Source organism: Pongo abelii, chromosome 11, assembly GCF_028885655.2.
Source record: "Pongo abelii isolate AG06213 chromosome 11, NHGRI_mPonAbe1-v2.0_pri, whole genome shotgun sequence".
Taxonomy (NCBI): Eukaryota; Metazoa; Chordata; class Mammalia; order Primates; family Hominidae; genus Pongo; species Pongo abelii.
This window is the reverse complement of record NC_071996.2, coordinates 87,578,265-87,594,985: the sequence shown is the minus strand read 5'-3', so window position 1 is coordinate 87,594,985 and position 16,721 is coordinate 87,578,265. Positions and strand designations below refer to the sequence as shown.

Here is a 16,721-nt window from a genome sequence, read left to right as displayed (position 1 = left end):
CCAAGATAAATAACAGAAAAATAGCACAAATGTGGAGGAGAAATGCAAATGATAGAAATAAATAGAAGTCCTTGATTGAACAAGTTCCTATGCTAGGTTAGCATGAAAACTGAAAATCACATAGCTATCTTGATTCAGCTGTGGATTCCTGGCAATGACTCAGCTAACATAAAATTTTTCTATTCTGAACATGTAAAATGTGTTCTGTTTGAAAAGGTCTATATTTGTGCACAAATATACAAGTTTTGTATTTTGTTTGTTTCCTTAATTATCTATATAGTAACTTATTATTCATTCCATCTAGGCATTTAACTGGACTAATTTTTTTATCCTGACCCATATCAATTTAGAATGAACATTAAAATAATCTCTATTTATTGGAAAAGAAAACACTTTTCTGCAGGTTATTTCAGTTATTTACCTAAACTGAAAAGGATTAAACTGCATAAGCAGATTGTTTTCATCATACTCAACAGTAAATAAAGACAGTGATATAACCAAACCCCTGAGAAGATGAACATATAGCTAGTCATCATTAGCTTTTGTTTGCAACGCATAAAATGGCCAAATGTTTGACTGTGGATTTTAAGTTACATTAAAGATAAATTACTTGCTATTTCATGCTTACTTAAATGTCAATGAAGTAAGTGTCACAAATAATGGCAAAAGAGTCTAGCACCTCCTTGAAGCTCTTTCTTGCTCCCTCTCGCCTCATGTGATCTCTGAACCTGTTGGTTCCCCTTCCCCTTCTGCCATAAGTGGAAGCAATCTGAGCCCCTCACCAGACGCAGTGTTCAATTCAATGTTGCCAGACATGAATAAAGTTTACACATGGAAACACCATCCAATTCTTTCATTGAATAAGTGAAAATTGGACAATGTTTCTGTGTGTAAACATTATTCATGATGTGAAGAAGACCTAAACTTCAGACCTCACTGTAAAATATGTTTCTAACTTCCAGATTATCTTATATACAACTCCTTTAAAATTCAAAATAACTAGGCCTGGTGCCGTGGCTCATGCCTGCAGTCCCAGCACTTTGGGAGGCCTAGGCATGTGGATCACTTGAGGTCAAGAGTTCAAGATCAGCCTGACCAACATGGTAAAACACTGTCTCTACTAAAAATATAAAAAATTAGCCAGGCGTGGTGGTAGGCACCTGTAATCCCAGCTACTCGGAGGCTGAGGCAGGAGAATTGCTTGAACCTGGGAGGCAGAGGTTGCAGTGAGCTGAGATTGTGCCACTGCACTTCAGCCTGGGCGACAGAGCAAGACTCCGCCTCAAAAAAAAAAAAAATCCTAACTATATATTCAAGTCTCTTATGTACTAGTATAAAACACACTTTTAGCACTGATATTTTTAAATAAAATGTAGTCCTCTATATGGCAATGGCACTTATCCTCCTTAAATACACAAACTAGAAAGGACTCATAGTCTGAAATTAAAGCAATTTGTTTAAATTGTTTCTACAATACTGAAAAGTGGTTCACTAGTAATTTAATACACGACTAATGCTTTGCTTATGTTATTGCACTGTATATTCATGCATATGTCACGCATAATAAAGTTTACCGTGGTTTGGGAGACATACTTTGTAGTAATCAATGCATACATTTGCCATAATACATAGCTTACTTTCTCATTTTAAAGACAGTAATCTGTTGTTATGTTTTACTAGTTGTATCAACTGCACAACAAAGGTGACTCTTACAGTTTGGATAATTTTCCCTTCTAAACCTCATGTTAAAATGTGATTTTCATTGCTGGAGGCGGGGCCTAATGGGAGGTGTTTGGATGATAAGGGCAGATCCTTCATCAATAGATTAACACCCTCCATGGAGGATTGAGGTAAGTTCTTACTATATTAATTTTCTTGAGAGCTGATTGTTGAAAAGATCCTAGCATCTTCCTATAGCTCTCTCTTGCTTCCTCTTGCACCGTGGGATCTCTGCACCCACCAGCTCCCCTTCCCCTGCCATCATGAGTGGAAGCAGCCTGAGGCCCTCATCAGATGCAGATGACAGCACCATACTTCTTGTACAGCCTGCAGAACCATGAGTCAAATAAATCTATTTTCTGCATAAATTACCCAGCCTCAAGTATTATTTTAGAACAACACAAATGAACTAAGACAGTGATAAATCACAAAATAACTTAATTGTTTATGCATAATTCCATCAATTTCAATAAGTAATGCACCATTTCTCAGCAAATTTGTCAATTATTCCTGCTTATACTAATTGATTCTTCCAATATGTTAAAAACACTTAGTTTAAAAAGGTAAAAGTAAGTAATATAGACCCAAATTGCTTACTGAATTTTCAGTAAAATCTTCAAAATAATACTTTATGGATAAGTCAATTTAAAGGAAACAAAAATTAAGTAATATGATTTCATGGCTAAAGCATTTGAGGCAGAGATAACATTCTAATCAATAGAGGAAATGAAAATAATTTTGGGATTAAAGCTGAATTAGCTCTCTGGACAATCTTAAGCCAACAGAAATTTCATGGTAAACTAGTTGATTTTCCCCATTCATTATAATTACAATAAAGCTACTTCCTCTCTCTAAATATTTGATTAGTTCTTACTATGTTGTAAGTGTTTTTTTTTTAAAAAAATAAGATTGATATTCCTCTAGAGAAGCAATAATTGGTTTCTGTTTACCCAGTCTACAAAAGTGGGAAGGTTTTTAGTCGAACAGATTTCTTGGTCAAATTGCATTCTTCAAAAATATTAGCTTCAGCCTAGATTTAAAAATAAAAACAGTAATTTAAAAGTAATTATAGCTAACATTTAGCTAGTGCTTATTTAGGGTCAGTCACTGATGAATAATTTGGATGTATTAACTCATTTAATCCTGATTCTTTTCATTTCCTCACTTTACAGATGGAAATAATGAAGCACAGGAAAGTTAAGTAGCTCCAGGATATAATGAGCAAATGTTCACTCCATATTTAAACCCAAATATTCTTGTCCATAGCATTTAATTACTTCTAAACTTTTAAGCACATAAAAAAGAGAGAAGAGTATAATAATCCCTATGTATCCACTAATCAGCTTCAATAGCTATGAACTCAGGATCAATCTTGATTTATTGTATCCTATCCCATCTCATACACTTTCATCTTACTCAAATAATTTTCAAATGCCTTCCTAGCTTTATATCACTTTATCTGTAAATATTTCAGTATATAACTCTAAATTAGGATGACTTTTAAAAAACATAATCACAAAAGCAATATCAGACCGAAACAAAGAAACAAAAACAGTAGAGAAACCACAATCATTTTTTATTGTCATCAAATATCCCAGTCAGTGTGTGCAAATAGCTCCAATTCTCTAATATTTAAAAATAGGTTGTTCAAAACAAAATTCCATTAAGGCCCATACATTACCATCTTCTATGCTTCTTAGTCTCTTTTATTCTATATTTCCCCATCTCTTTGCTCTATTTCTCATTACAATTTATTTTTCAGAAAAAAATTAAAATTATACTTCACATTTAAAACAATGTTAATAACTATAGAAAAGTTACAAAACTATGACAAAAGACTCATATGATTTTCACTTAAATAAAATTATGTTAACATTTTGATATATTTGTGTGTTCTGTTGCTTTCTCTCTATCTCTATCCTCCTCTAAGTTATTAAAAGAAACATAGCATGGCTGAAGTTAAGTTTGCAAGTGATAGTACAATTACAAACATTTGAGCCAGACTTTCAAGTTGATGTTAAGTGCAATTAAGGAATCAAGGCTGTGTTCTAGAAAACATTAGCAGAGTAAAAAAGACTTCATTATTGTATGTGCATCTTAAGGGAAAGGAGCCATATGTATTGTTACTGATCACACATTTAGAAACATGTATGTAGACAAAATCAGTCCTAGTTAGGCTGACATGTTCCATGACCCCCTCTTTCATTGTGGCTAATATTGAAACAGGTACTGACTGATATTTTAAAGCACATGTTGAATACAGCCATCCAACTGCAGAAAGTAAGAGATACATTTGAGTGAGATGAAAAAGGAGCACAGCTGTTCTTATATATGCAATCCAAAATGTTCACCCTCTATCTGGTAAAGCCATTCTAGGTTGAACTATGAGCACAGTTTCTGTACTGTGTCACTGAGAGCGAAGGCACAAAGTGAAAAAGAAGGACAATCTTCCTGCAACTAGTCAGGTCATTCTAACTCAGCACTTTTTACATATATGTAAAAACAGTAAAGGTTGAATCCTTTCATTTAGGGAAGCAGTATGCATATACCTCCAAGTTATAAAATCACAAATCTTAATTGGTGACCACAGCAACTTGGCAGTACAATAAATTTTGTAGACAGCGAAGTGAAATAGAGAAGATAATGGTTTATCCACACCCCAAGGACAATCTATCCCCCAATACTAAAATATGAATAGCACCAAAGTGAACCTTGAAGGGAGAAACATTATTTTCCAACATGACGCAATTCATAGTGGCCTCATCATAGCATATGGCCTCTTTCCTAAGGTATTGTTAATTGGGTATATACAAGTAACCTTCCCTGACAAGTGTGAGCTCTCTGAGGGAAAGAATTTGTACCTGTTTTCCTTACTGTTGTATTTCCAGAGCTTTTAGCAGAGCCCAGCATTAGCAGACACTCAACAAATAACAAATACTTGACATTAGGACTGACCTTTTTGTCTTGAAAATGAGTACAGAAGGAAAGAGGTTCAATGTCAGCAAGATGATGGAAAATAGGACTCCCTAGTGCTTATTTCCTGCAGAAACATCAATTTAAACAACTATTCACACACAAAAATACCTTCATAAGAGCTAAGGAAACCAGAGAAGAGATTGTAGCACCTGCGTGTAGTGCAGAAATAAGAAAATACCCGTTGAAGAATGTAGGAAAGATAGTATTACATTACCTATGTCACCCTTCCACCAACTCCAAGCAAGAAAGCATGGAGAGATATATTTTCCACATGAGAAAGGAGAGGAATGTGAACATAAGACTTTGCTTCAGATCCCAACACCAATCCTGTCCCCCAAAAAAACTAATGCTGGGCAGGGCCCCAGAGCCCCAGATTCCAGGACAGTACCTGTGGACTAAGCCTCTAGATCTGCTCTAGCACCAGGTTAGATTCTGTAGCCCTAGGCTCCAGGCCTGAACAACAGACTTGATCTTCAGTCTGCTCTACCACTGTGCTGACCTCAGTAGCCCCAGTGCTGGCCCACAGCAGCCTCAGGCTCTGATTTGCCCATACCCTAGGCCAATCCCAGAGGCCCAAGACTCCTAAATGCGCCAGCACTGAGCTTGGCCATTGCCCCAGGCTTTAGGCCTTCATCAGCTAAAAGTCTACTCCTGCAGCCTCAGTTATCAGGTCAATACCTACAAACCCAACTCCCAGGCAATCCCCTGCAGATACAGGATCCAGGTCCAGCCATTGCCATGCCACTGCCTGTGGCATCAAATTCCAGGCTGGTACCCACCTACAGGGCCTCCAAGTCCACCCTGGCACTAAGCAAGTTCCTGTAGTTGCAGAAATCAGGCTATCCTTGCAGACTCTTTCTGGGCCTTTCTTAGCACCAGGCTGATCCCAGTAGTCTCAGGCTCTGGATCACCCTAGTGGATCCATGTGCTGGGCCAAACCCAATGCCACACTGGCCCCTGCAGCCCTAGTCATTAGGTCAGCACTTGAAAACTCAGCCTCCAGGCAAGTTCCTGTGGATATAGTCTAGGTCCATTCACTGCTAAGCCAGTTCTTGTGGTCCTAGACTTCAAGTACGCCCTAATGCCAAGTTGGCACTTCTGGCCTCAAACATCAAACAGGTAACCATGGACACAGGCCCCAAGACTTCTCTTGTTTAACCAAGTTCCAGGCTATTGACTGAGGACCCAGGACCCAGTCCATCCAGTTCTCACAGACCAAGCCTCTAGGCCAGTACCTATACATCTAGCCTCTAGGCCAGCATCAGCAGATAAAGATTATAGGCAAGTCCCCATGCCCTGGACTCCAGAGGACCCAGGGCCAAGGCCCACCGTAGTATACTCCAGTGCCAAGTCACACCCTGTGGACACTGAGGACACTGAGGGCCCAAGAACACCCCTGTAGACCCAGGTTCCAAGCCAGTCCTCATGGACTCAGGACCCAGACCTATTCCTGTGGAGTTAAGGCTCCATTTTCATCCCAATGGAACCAAATGCCAAACCCTTCCTAGTGGGTAGCCAGCCCTTGAAGACTCAGGCTCATGGCCCACCCCAGTGCCAAGGCAGCCCCTGTGGACATAGGCTTAGGAAAGCCATAGGTACTAGGCCCACCTACCTCCTGACCTAGGCATCAGGACAACTCGACTTTAGATTCCAGCAATAAGCCAACTGTTGAATCATGCCAGGTGGCCTGCTCAGAATCTCTGGACAGACTGACTGAAGTAGGGTTTCCAAGACAAAGAACCCGGAATAATAAACTACTTCTAATGCATACACATCAATGTAAGGCAATAAGAACCATGAAAAACCAAGGATATAGAAGAACATCTCCAAATGATCAAAATTTCCCACTAGCTGACCTAAGAAAATGGAGATATATAAACTGCTTGAGAAAGAATTCCAAATAATTGTTTTAAGGAAGCTCAGTGAACTTTAACAAAACACAGAAAAATGAGTAAATAAAATGAGGAAGACAATAAATGACCCAAAATAATACATTTAACAAAGAATCAATAATATATAGAATAAAGGAAATTCTAGAGCTGAAAAATACAATGAATGAAATTAACAATGCATTAGAGAACATCAACAGCAGAATTCATCATGACAAAGAAAATCTGTGAACTTAAAGAAAGGATATTTAAAAATATACAGTCAGAGGAGAAATAATTTAAAAAAAGAATAAAAGATCCTTATGGAATTTATTGAACAGCATCAAGACAGCACACATTTAAATCATAAAAGTATAGAAGAAGAGAAAAAAGGGGGTAGAAAGATTACTTTTAAACATAATAGCAGACACTTTCAAAATTTGAGGAAAGATATAAATATCTAGGTACAGGAAGGTCAAAGATCTCCAACTGTCAAAAATTAAAGACAAAGAGAAAATCCTGAAAGCAGCAATAAAAAAGAATCAAATAACATATAAAGGAGGGCTAATAAAACGAGCAACATATTTTTCAGCAGAGCACTTACAGGCCAGGAGCCAGTGGGATGAATTACTTAGGTGTTGAAGGAAAATCTATCGGCTAAGAATATGGTGCCCACAAATCTGTATTTTAGAAATGAAGGAATGTTAGACTTTCACAGACAAACAAAAGCTGAGGGATTAACTTATCACTAGACTTGTCTTACAAAAATGGATAAAGGGAGTTCTTCAAGCCAGTAACACGACACATATGAAAGTGTAAAACTGACTGATAAAAGTGAGTACTGCAAAAGTAGGTACAAATTCAGAATAATCTAATAATGTAATGCTGGTGTATAGACCACTTATATATTTAGTATGAAAGTTTAAAAAAATTAAAAATAATTATCATTACAATAATTAGTTAACAAATACACACTATTAAAATATGTAAATTAAAACATCAAAATACATGTCAAGATGGAGCGGAATGAAAATGTAGAGTTTCTTAATGCTTTCAAATTTAAGTTGTTATTATCTTTTTTTTTTTTTTTTGAGACAGAATCTCGCTCTGTTGCATAGGCTGGAGTGCAGTGGCGTGATCTTGGCTCACTGCAACCTTTGCCTCCCAGGTTCAAGTGATTCTCCTGCTTCACCCTCCTGAGTGGCTGGAATTACAGGTGTGTGCCAACATGCCCTGCTAATTTTTGTATTTTTAATAGAGACGGGATTTCGCCATGTTGTCCAGGTTGGTCTTGAACTCCAGACCTCAGGTGATCCACCCGCCTTGGTCTCCCAAATTGCTGGGATTACAGGTGTGAGCCACTGCACCTGGCCTAAGTTGTTATTATTTTAATGCAGCCTCTTATAACTATAAAATATATATTTTTAAGTTTTACAGTAACCACAAAGCAAGAATACATAATAGATATACCAAAGATAAAAAAGTAGGAATAAAAGTCTATCACTAGAGAAAAAAGTACTTCATCACAATGGAAGGGAAGGCATCGAGAGTGGAAGAAAGAAACAAAAGATCTACAAAATAACCAGAAAACAATTAACAGGAAGACAGCAGTAAGTCCTTACCTATCAATAATTACCTTGAATATAAATTAATTAATTTGTCCAATCAAAAATATAGAGTGGCTGTATATATTAAATAAACAAGACCCAACTGTGTGCTTCCTGTAAGAGATTCATTTCACATGTAAAGACACATAGAGGCTGAAAGTAAATAAATGAAAAAAGATGTACATGCAAATGAAAACCAAAATAAGTAGCTATACTTAGATAAGACAGGCTTTAAGTCAAAAATTGAAAAAAAGATTAAAAGGTCACTATATAGTGTTAAATGGGTCAACTTACTAGAGGCTATAACAATATAAACATATAAATATTGTAGTGTGTAAATACATAAAACTAATATTAAATATCTGAGGGGACAGATAAACTATAATATAATAATATTAGAGAAATTCATTGCTCCATTTCCAGCAATGGACTGTTCATTCAGACAGAAAATCAATAAGGAAACATGGGACTTTAAACTACATCTTAGACCAAATGGACCTAACCAACATGTACGGAGCATTATATTCCGCAGTAACAGGAAATACTTTCTTCTCAAGTGTACATGGGACATTCTCCTGGATAGCCTATATGTGAGGCAACAAAACAAGTTTTAATAAATTTAAGAAAATTAAAATTATATCAATCTTTATTTCTGATCACGATGGTATAAAACAGGGAATCAATAACAAGAGATATTTTGGAAAGTATGAAAGACATGGAAATTAAACAACATGCTTCTGAACAACCAATCAGTCATTGAAGAAATTAAAAGGAAAAATTTAAATTATCTTCAAACAAATGAAAATGAAAGACAATGGAAAATAAAACCAAAACTTAAGGAATGCAACAAAAGCATTCCTAAGAGGAAAGTTGGTAGCAATAAATGCCTACATCAAAAAAAGAAAGATGTCAAATAAACAACATAATATTACACTTCCCAGAACTAGAAAAAGAAGAACAAATTAAGCTCAAAGTTAGCAGAAGGAATGAAATAGTAAGACCAGAACAAAATCAAATGAGAGAGAGACTAGAAAAACAATAAACATACATAACCTACCAAGACTGAACCATGAAGTACTGGTTGAGAATCCCTTATCTGATATGCTTGAGACCAGAGTGTTTTGGACTTAAAATTTTTTCAGATTTTGGAATATGTGCATGTACATAATGAGATATCTTGGGGATGTGACCCAAATCTAAGCACAAAATTCACTGGGTGCTTCATATATTCCTTATATACATGGCCTGAAGGTGATTTTATATATTTTCAATTATATGCATGCAACAAAGTTTGAATATACTGAACCAACAGAAAGCAAAGGTGTCACTATCTCAGCCACTTCTGTACGATCTGTGGTTGTTTGGTACCACCATCATTCCTGATTCTGAATTTATATGCAACTGATAAGCAATCATTTTCTTATACTCACACATATATACTTAACAGTAAAACATATGACATGTTATCATAAAGTGAAAAAATAATGTGTTCAGGGTAACTAAGCAACACAGTAGCAACCCCAGAATACTTGTGTAAATGGTTAAATAACAACAACACTAAAAAACAGCAGACTTTCACTCTCTACCTATGATGCTTTGTTTTCATTAAGAGGTTCCTGTACCTCATATTTTATTTTTTTTAGATAAAAAGAAACATTGGAAACAGTTGAGGGACCAGAAAGTGGGTCCTCTAAAAATGAGAAGAAATTCGGAGAGATGGCTTTTTAAAATGTTTCCTCTAGAATCATTTGTTTCATTAACAGTATCTGTTTTAGAAATCTCTCTTTGATTTTATAAACTGACATGCTTTATTGTTCTTTATATCACGGCTTACAATACATGCTGCTCTAGTCCTTGAAAAAGCCCATCACACATATTTACTATGTTGTCTATAGGAGCTTGTTCTGCAGTATTAACAACATCATTTTGATGGTTACTATTATTATTATCACCTTGCTTCAGAATCATTTTGGCTATTTCTCCATTTATCAGTAAATGATTAACTGGAGTCTCATTATTGACATTAAAAAGTTATTTGATAGTCATTTGTTTCTCCTTACTGATGGACTCTGGAGGTCTGTTTCTGAGGATTGAAGCAAGTCATAAATTATTTTATTATCTCCTGACATAAAGTCCTTCAAAGTGAACACCTGGGTTGTTTTCATTAATGAACATATTCATATGACAGGGATTGTGCCTGACATGCACAACTGTGTCTTTAGTTACTGTGTTCCAACTCATTGAAAACAGAATATATGGCGTCCATCATGATATACTCCTCCTGAAAACCTTCCACACCCACCCACACATTCGTTCGCTGCTGTTAGTGTGTTGTTCAAGAAAGTGCTTTATATATATATATATGTATGTGTACATTACAGTATATATATACTTTCTCTATATATACGCTTCATTGATCTAAGAATACCCTGGTCACAGGGCTGAATTAATGAAGTCACATTTGGGAGACAGTACATGCTATAAACATTATGTTTGATGAGAATTATAGCTGGAGGGGGAGAAGAAAAATTTTCAAGAAATAACAAAATCTGGCTGTTTTTATCAAGTCCATCTTTCCAGCAGTAAGCACAAGCCACTGAAAACAAAGGTTTGTGAAACCAGTGGGAAAAAATGTCCTTGGTGATTTATGCCTTTTTTGTTAACGCAATAACGTACTGGTAGGATATTCACTCCTCGAAAATACTGAGGACACAACTTTTGACTATGACAGCAAGTTTACACGTATGCATGCCGACCGCATTAGCATATCCCAGCACAGTCATTCTACCCACGGCATCCTTAATTTCTATAGGGGCTGTCTTATTGGTTGCAGTCAGTGTCTTTCCAGAGCAATAACACCAAGACAGTGATGTTTAATCAGCGTTATAGATTTGGTTTATTACGGTCTGTAGACTTGGCATCAGATCTTCATCAGTGATAACTTTGGGAAATACATCGATGAATTTTCTACTGCTTTGTGACAAGTAAACATGTTTTCAACACAATTTTTTTTAAATTAATGTCATGTCTTTTCTTAAATTGCTGCAACCATTCTGTTGAATATTCACATTTCTATTCAATTTATAGTTCATTGTGATAGATCTTTGCTTGTTTCATGATCAGCATACCATTAAGTAGCATATGTTTACTTCAGTGCTGACAGATTCACTCTTTCAAAACACAATCAAGATCTTCATTTTAGCTTTATAAAGTGTTTTACTATTTATCATTAACTTCTGTTGATCACTTTCATTATAGCAATTCAGCAGTTTATCCTTCTCTTTCTTCAGGTTTTATAAAGAGATCATTCTAACATCATACTCTTCTGTAAGACATTACACACTTACATTATTGTTCAGTTTGACTTTTTGTGCTACAGATGAACATGAATGCTTCTTTTTTTCTTACAACTGTTAACTATAGAAAAATCTGTAGGTCTTTTTGACATTTTCAACAATATTTTTACACCACAGAGTAGCGAATAAGCAAAAATACAATGGGTAATGCACATTGAAATTTACCCTATATGGGGCATCACAGGGAACTTGTTGTTGGCACATCTGGCCTGCATGCATATCATTTTATTACCCTATGTGGCAATACTTGCATGAGGGAATCTAAGCAAGTGTAGAAAAGTTATTTCACAGCAGCAAGTAAGCTGGATCTTTTTTCCTTGGGGATGTTGAATAAATTGTGTAGTGTGCCTGTATTTTGACTGTGATCCATCACATGAGGTCAGGTATAGAATATTCCACTTGTGGCATCATATCAGCTCTAAAAATTTTCAGAATTTGGAGCATTTCAGATTTCAGATTTTTCGATTAGGGACACTCCACTTTGTAACAGAAACTCTGAACAGGCCAATAATGAGTAGGAAGATCAAATCGTTACTAACAAGGATTAAATAAGAAGTCTCCCATCAAAGAAAAGCCCAGGAACTGATGGCTTTACTGCTGAATTCTACCAAACATTTAAGGCTAATACCAATCCTTCTCAAACTCTCCCAAAAAGTTGAAGAAGAAGCACTTCAAACTCATCTTATGAGGCCAGCTTTACTCTGATATGAAAACCAGACAAGGATACTGCCAAAAAAAAAAATGAAACAAAATTAAGGGTTACTGTCCCTGTAATATCAATTTTTTGGTGGAAAAATCCTCAGCAAAAAGTACTAGCAAACAAAATTCAACAGCACATTAAAATAATTATTTACCATGATCAATTGAGATTTATACTGGGGATGCAAGAATGGTTCAGCATACAAAAATCTATAAATATGATATACCATATTAATAGAAAGAAGATCAAAAACTGTATGATCATTTCAATAGATGCAGAAAAAAACTTAAGTAAACTCAACATGCTTTCATGATAAATGCTCTCAAAAATTAGACATAGAAGGAATAAACATTAACACAATGAAGGCCATGTATGACAAACTCACAGCTAACATCATACTCAATGGTAAAAAGTTCAAAGCTTTTCCTCTGATATCAGAAAAAAGACAGGAATGTTGATTCCTACCACATCTGTTCGACATAGTATTGGAAGTCCTATCTATACAATTAGGCAAGAGAGGAAGTCAAAGTTCCCTGTTTTCAAATAAAATAATCTTATATAGAGATAACCCTAAAGATTCCACCAAAGTTCTGTTAGAACTAATACATAAATTCACTAAAGTTGCAGTATATGCAATCGACATATAAAAAATCACTAATGTTTCTATAAAATAATAACAAACAATCCAACACAGAAAGTAAGAAAACAGTCTCATTTAAAATAAGTACAAAAATAATGGGCATAAATTTAACCAAGGATGTGAATAACCTGTACACTCTTTAAAGCACTGATGAAATAAATTGAATGACACAAATAAATGGAAAGATATCTGGTGTTCATGGATTGGAAGGATTAATACTTTAAAATGTTCATCCTAGGCAAAGTGGTCTACGGATTAAATGGCACCTCTATTATACAATTCCAATGACATCTTTCACAAAAATAGAAAAAAATCCTAAATTTATATGAAACCAAAAAAGAGTCCAAATAGTCAAAGCAACCTTGAATAGAGAGAACAAAGATGGAGGCATCACACTAATTAATTTCAAAACATGCCACAAAGATACAGCAACCAACATGTTGTTAACATTAAAAAAGACACATAGACCAATGGATCAGAATGGAGAGTTCAGAAATAAATCTACACATTTACAGCCAATGCATTTTTGGCAAAGCTGCCAAGTACACACAATGGGGAAAGGATAGTCTGTTCAATAAATGATATTGGGACAACTAAATATCCACATGCAGAATAAAATTTGACTTTTATTTCACATCATATACAAAAATCAACTCAAAATTGATAAAAGACTTAAACATAAGCCCTGACACTGTAAAATTGCTTAAAAAAAAGGGCGGGGAGATCTCTATGACATTAGTCTGGCAATATATTTTTGGCAGTGACTCCAAAAGCACAGGCCAAAAAAAAAAGCATAGACAAATGAGATTACCTCAAAATATAAAGCTCTGCACAGTCAAGGAAACAATTAATAGGATGAAGAGACAACCAACAGGACAGGAAAAATACAGTAGCCCCCTTTTATCCATCGTTTTGCTTTCAGTAGTTTCAGTTAGTGATGGTCAACCATCCAAAAAATAGGTGAATGCAGTACAACAGGATAATCTGAGAGAGAGCTAGAGAGAGCGAGAGAGAGAGAGAGAGAGAGAGAGAGAAAGAGACCACATTCACATAACTTTTATATTCAGTATATTATCAGTACTATCTGTGATCTCAAGTATCCACTGTAGATCTTGGAACATATCCTCCACAGATAAGCAGGTGACTACTGTATTTGCAATCATAAATTTGGTAAGGTTTAATATCCAAAATTGATAGGAAATTCAAATGACTAAAGACTAAGAAAACAAATAACCTGATTAAAAATGGGCAAGGGACCTGAATAGACATTTTTCAGAAGAAGACATATGCCCCAAAGATATATGAAACAAAATGCTCAGTATCACTAATCATCAGAGAAATGCAAAGTAAAACCACGATGAGATACCACCTCACACCTGTTAGGATGTCCATTAGCAAAACACAAAAGATAGCAAGTGTTGACAAGTATGTAGAGAAATGGAGCCCTTGTGTTCTGTTGGTGGGTATGTAAATTAGCACAGCCATTATGCAAAACAGTATGGAGATTCCTCAAACATTAAAAAATAGAACTACCATATGATCCAGCAATCCCACTGCTAGGAATATATCCAAAAGAAATGAAATTGGTATGTTGAAGAAATGTCTGTACTTCAATATTTATTGTGGCATTATTCACAATAGCCAAGGTATGGAATCAGCCTAAACCTCCATAGACACATGAAGAAATAAAGACAATGTGTTGTCTATATATGCACAGTGGAATTCTATCACTCTTTAAAAAGAAGAAAATCCTGTCATTTGTGACAACATAAATAAACCTGGAGGACATTACGTTAAGTGAAATAAGTCAGGTACAAAAAGACAAATACCACATTATGTCACTTATACGTGGAACCTAAAAACATTGAACTCAGAAGCAGAAAGAGAATGGTGGTCCCCAGGGTGTAGGGGTGGGGGTTGAAGGTATGGAGAGATGTTCGTCAAATAATACAAAATTTCAGTTAGGAAGAATAAGTTCAATAGATCTAGTTTCACAATATGGTGACTATACTTAATAACAATATATTGTATTCTCAAAAACTGCTAAGAGGGTAGATTTACGTGCTCTCTCCACAAACAAATTAAAAGTATATGAGGTAATGCATATATTAATTAGCTTGATTGAGATATTCTACAATACATACATATTTCAAAACAACATATTGTTCATGATAAATACATAAAAGCTACCAATTAAAAATAAATTTTATAAAAGAAAATGTGTAAAAAAGCAAACAGAACAGAAATTAGAAGTACTAGATTCATATTATTAAAATAACTGCTCATGGTTGGGAGTGTGGTACCCAGTCATTTCAGGGACACCTTTGTAGCTCATACCAAGCTAATGTACAAATTACCATTGATGAATAGTAGTTGTAATCACATACATCCTTGCATTTCTACTAGAAACATCCCATTTAAATAAGTTAAAATTGCAAAGATATAAATAGATTGGGAACTGTTAATATATAATTATTTTAAATGTTGAAAAATAACATTTGTATCTAATTAACATTTAAAATGCTTTGGAAAATCACTCTCTCTCTCTTCCCTACTGCTCCTTCAAGGATAAAAAGCATCTTTGCTTTTATCATTTTGAAATGAAATTTATATGTAGTGTAAATTTCATTATAAGTTCTTAAGAAGAAAGCTAAAAAAAAAAAGAAAGAAAGAAAGAGAAAAACAGCATTTGCTAAATTCTGATTATACAAAAAAGATTCATCAGGGGAGAGAGGAGAAAATTGTTCTCTTCTGGAAGAATTTCCAAGCAGAATAAATTCATCTGGAAATACATAATCTATACTTCCTATGCAATAGTACATCTCTTTTATTCCACTCATTGCTTAACTGATTGACTCAGCCAGTTTCCAGCAGCTTCATGTAGTACCACTTGACTGCATTTTTTAAATTAATTTTTAATTATTATGGGTACACATAATGTTTTGATACAGGCATATAATGTCTAACAAACACATCAGGGTCATTGGGGTATCCATCACCTCAAGCATTCATCATTTCTTTGTGTTAGGAACCTTCTAATTCCACTCTTTTAATTATTTTAAAACATACAGTAAATTATTGCTGGCTGTAGTCATCCTGTTGTGCTATCAAATGTTAGACCTTATTCATTCTAATTACATTTTTGCACCCATTAACCATCCTCACTTTTTACCCCCACTCCCTACTACCCTTCCCTGCTGCTGGTAACCATCATTCTACTCTATCTTCATGAGTTCAATTGTTTTAATTTTTAGGTTCTACATGTGAGTGAGAACATACACAATTTCTCTTTCCATGCCTCCCGTATTTCACTTGACATAATGACCTCCAGTTCCATCCATGATGTCTCAAATGACAGGATTTAATTTCCTTTTATGGCTGAAAAATATTCCATTGTGTATATGAACCCCATTTTCTTTATCCATTCATCTGTTGATGGACACTGAAGTTGATTCCAAACCTTTGCTATTGTGAATAGTGATGCAATAAGCATAGGAGTGCAGTTATCTCCTCAATATACTAATTTCCTAGCACTGGGATTGCTGAATCATATGGTAGTTCTATTTTTAGCTTTATGAGGCACTTCAATACTATTCTCCATAGTGACTGTACTAATTCACATTCCTACCTATGGTATATGAGGATTCCCCTTTCTCTACATCCTTGCCAATATTCATTATTGCCTATCTTTTGTATGGAATCCATTTTAACTGGGGAAAGATGATATCTCCTTGTGGTTTTGATTTACAGTTCTCTGATGTTTAGTGGCATTGAGCGTTTTTTCATATAATACTAGCAGCCTAGTTCCATTCTTCTGCATTATTAGCAGTCTAGTTCCATTCTTCCATATAGATA

General features: G+C 35.2%; 1 protein-coding gene across 1 annotated transcript in view; it reads right to left on the bottom strand.

The window, feature by feature from the left end:
• The window catches only part of ZNF804A (zinc finger protein 804A), a 357,832-nt gene that overhangs the window by 79,781 nt on the left and 261,330 nt on the right, over nucleotides 1-16,721 (bottom strand). The window lies entirely within an intron of this gene.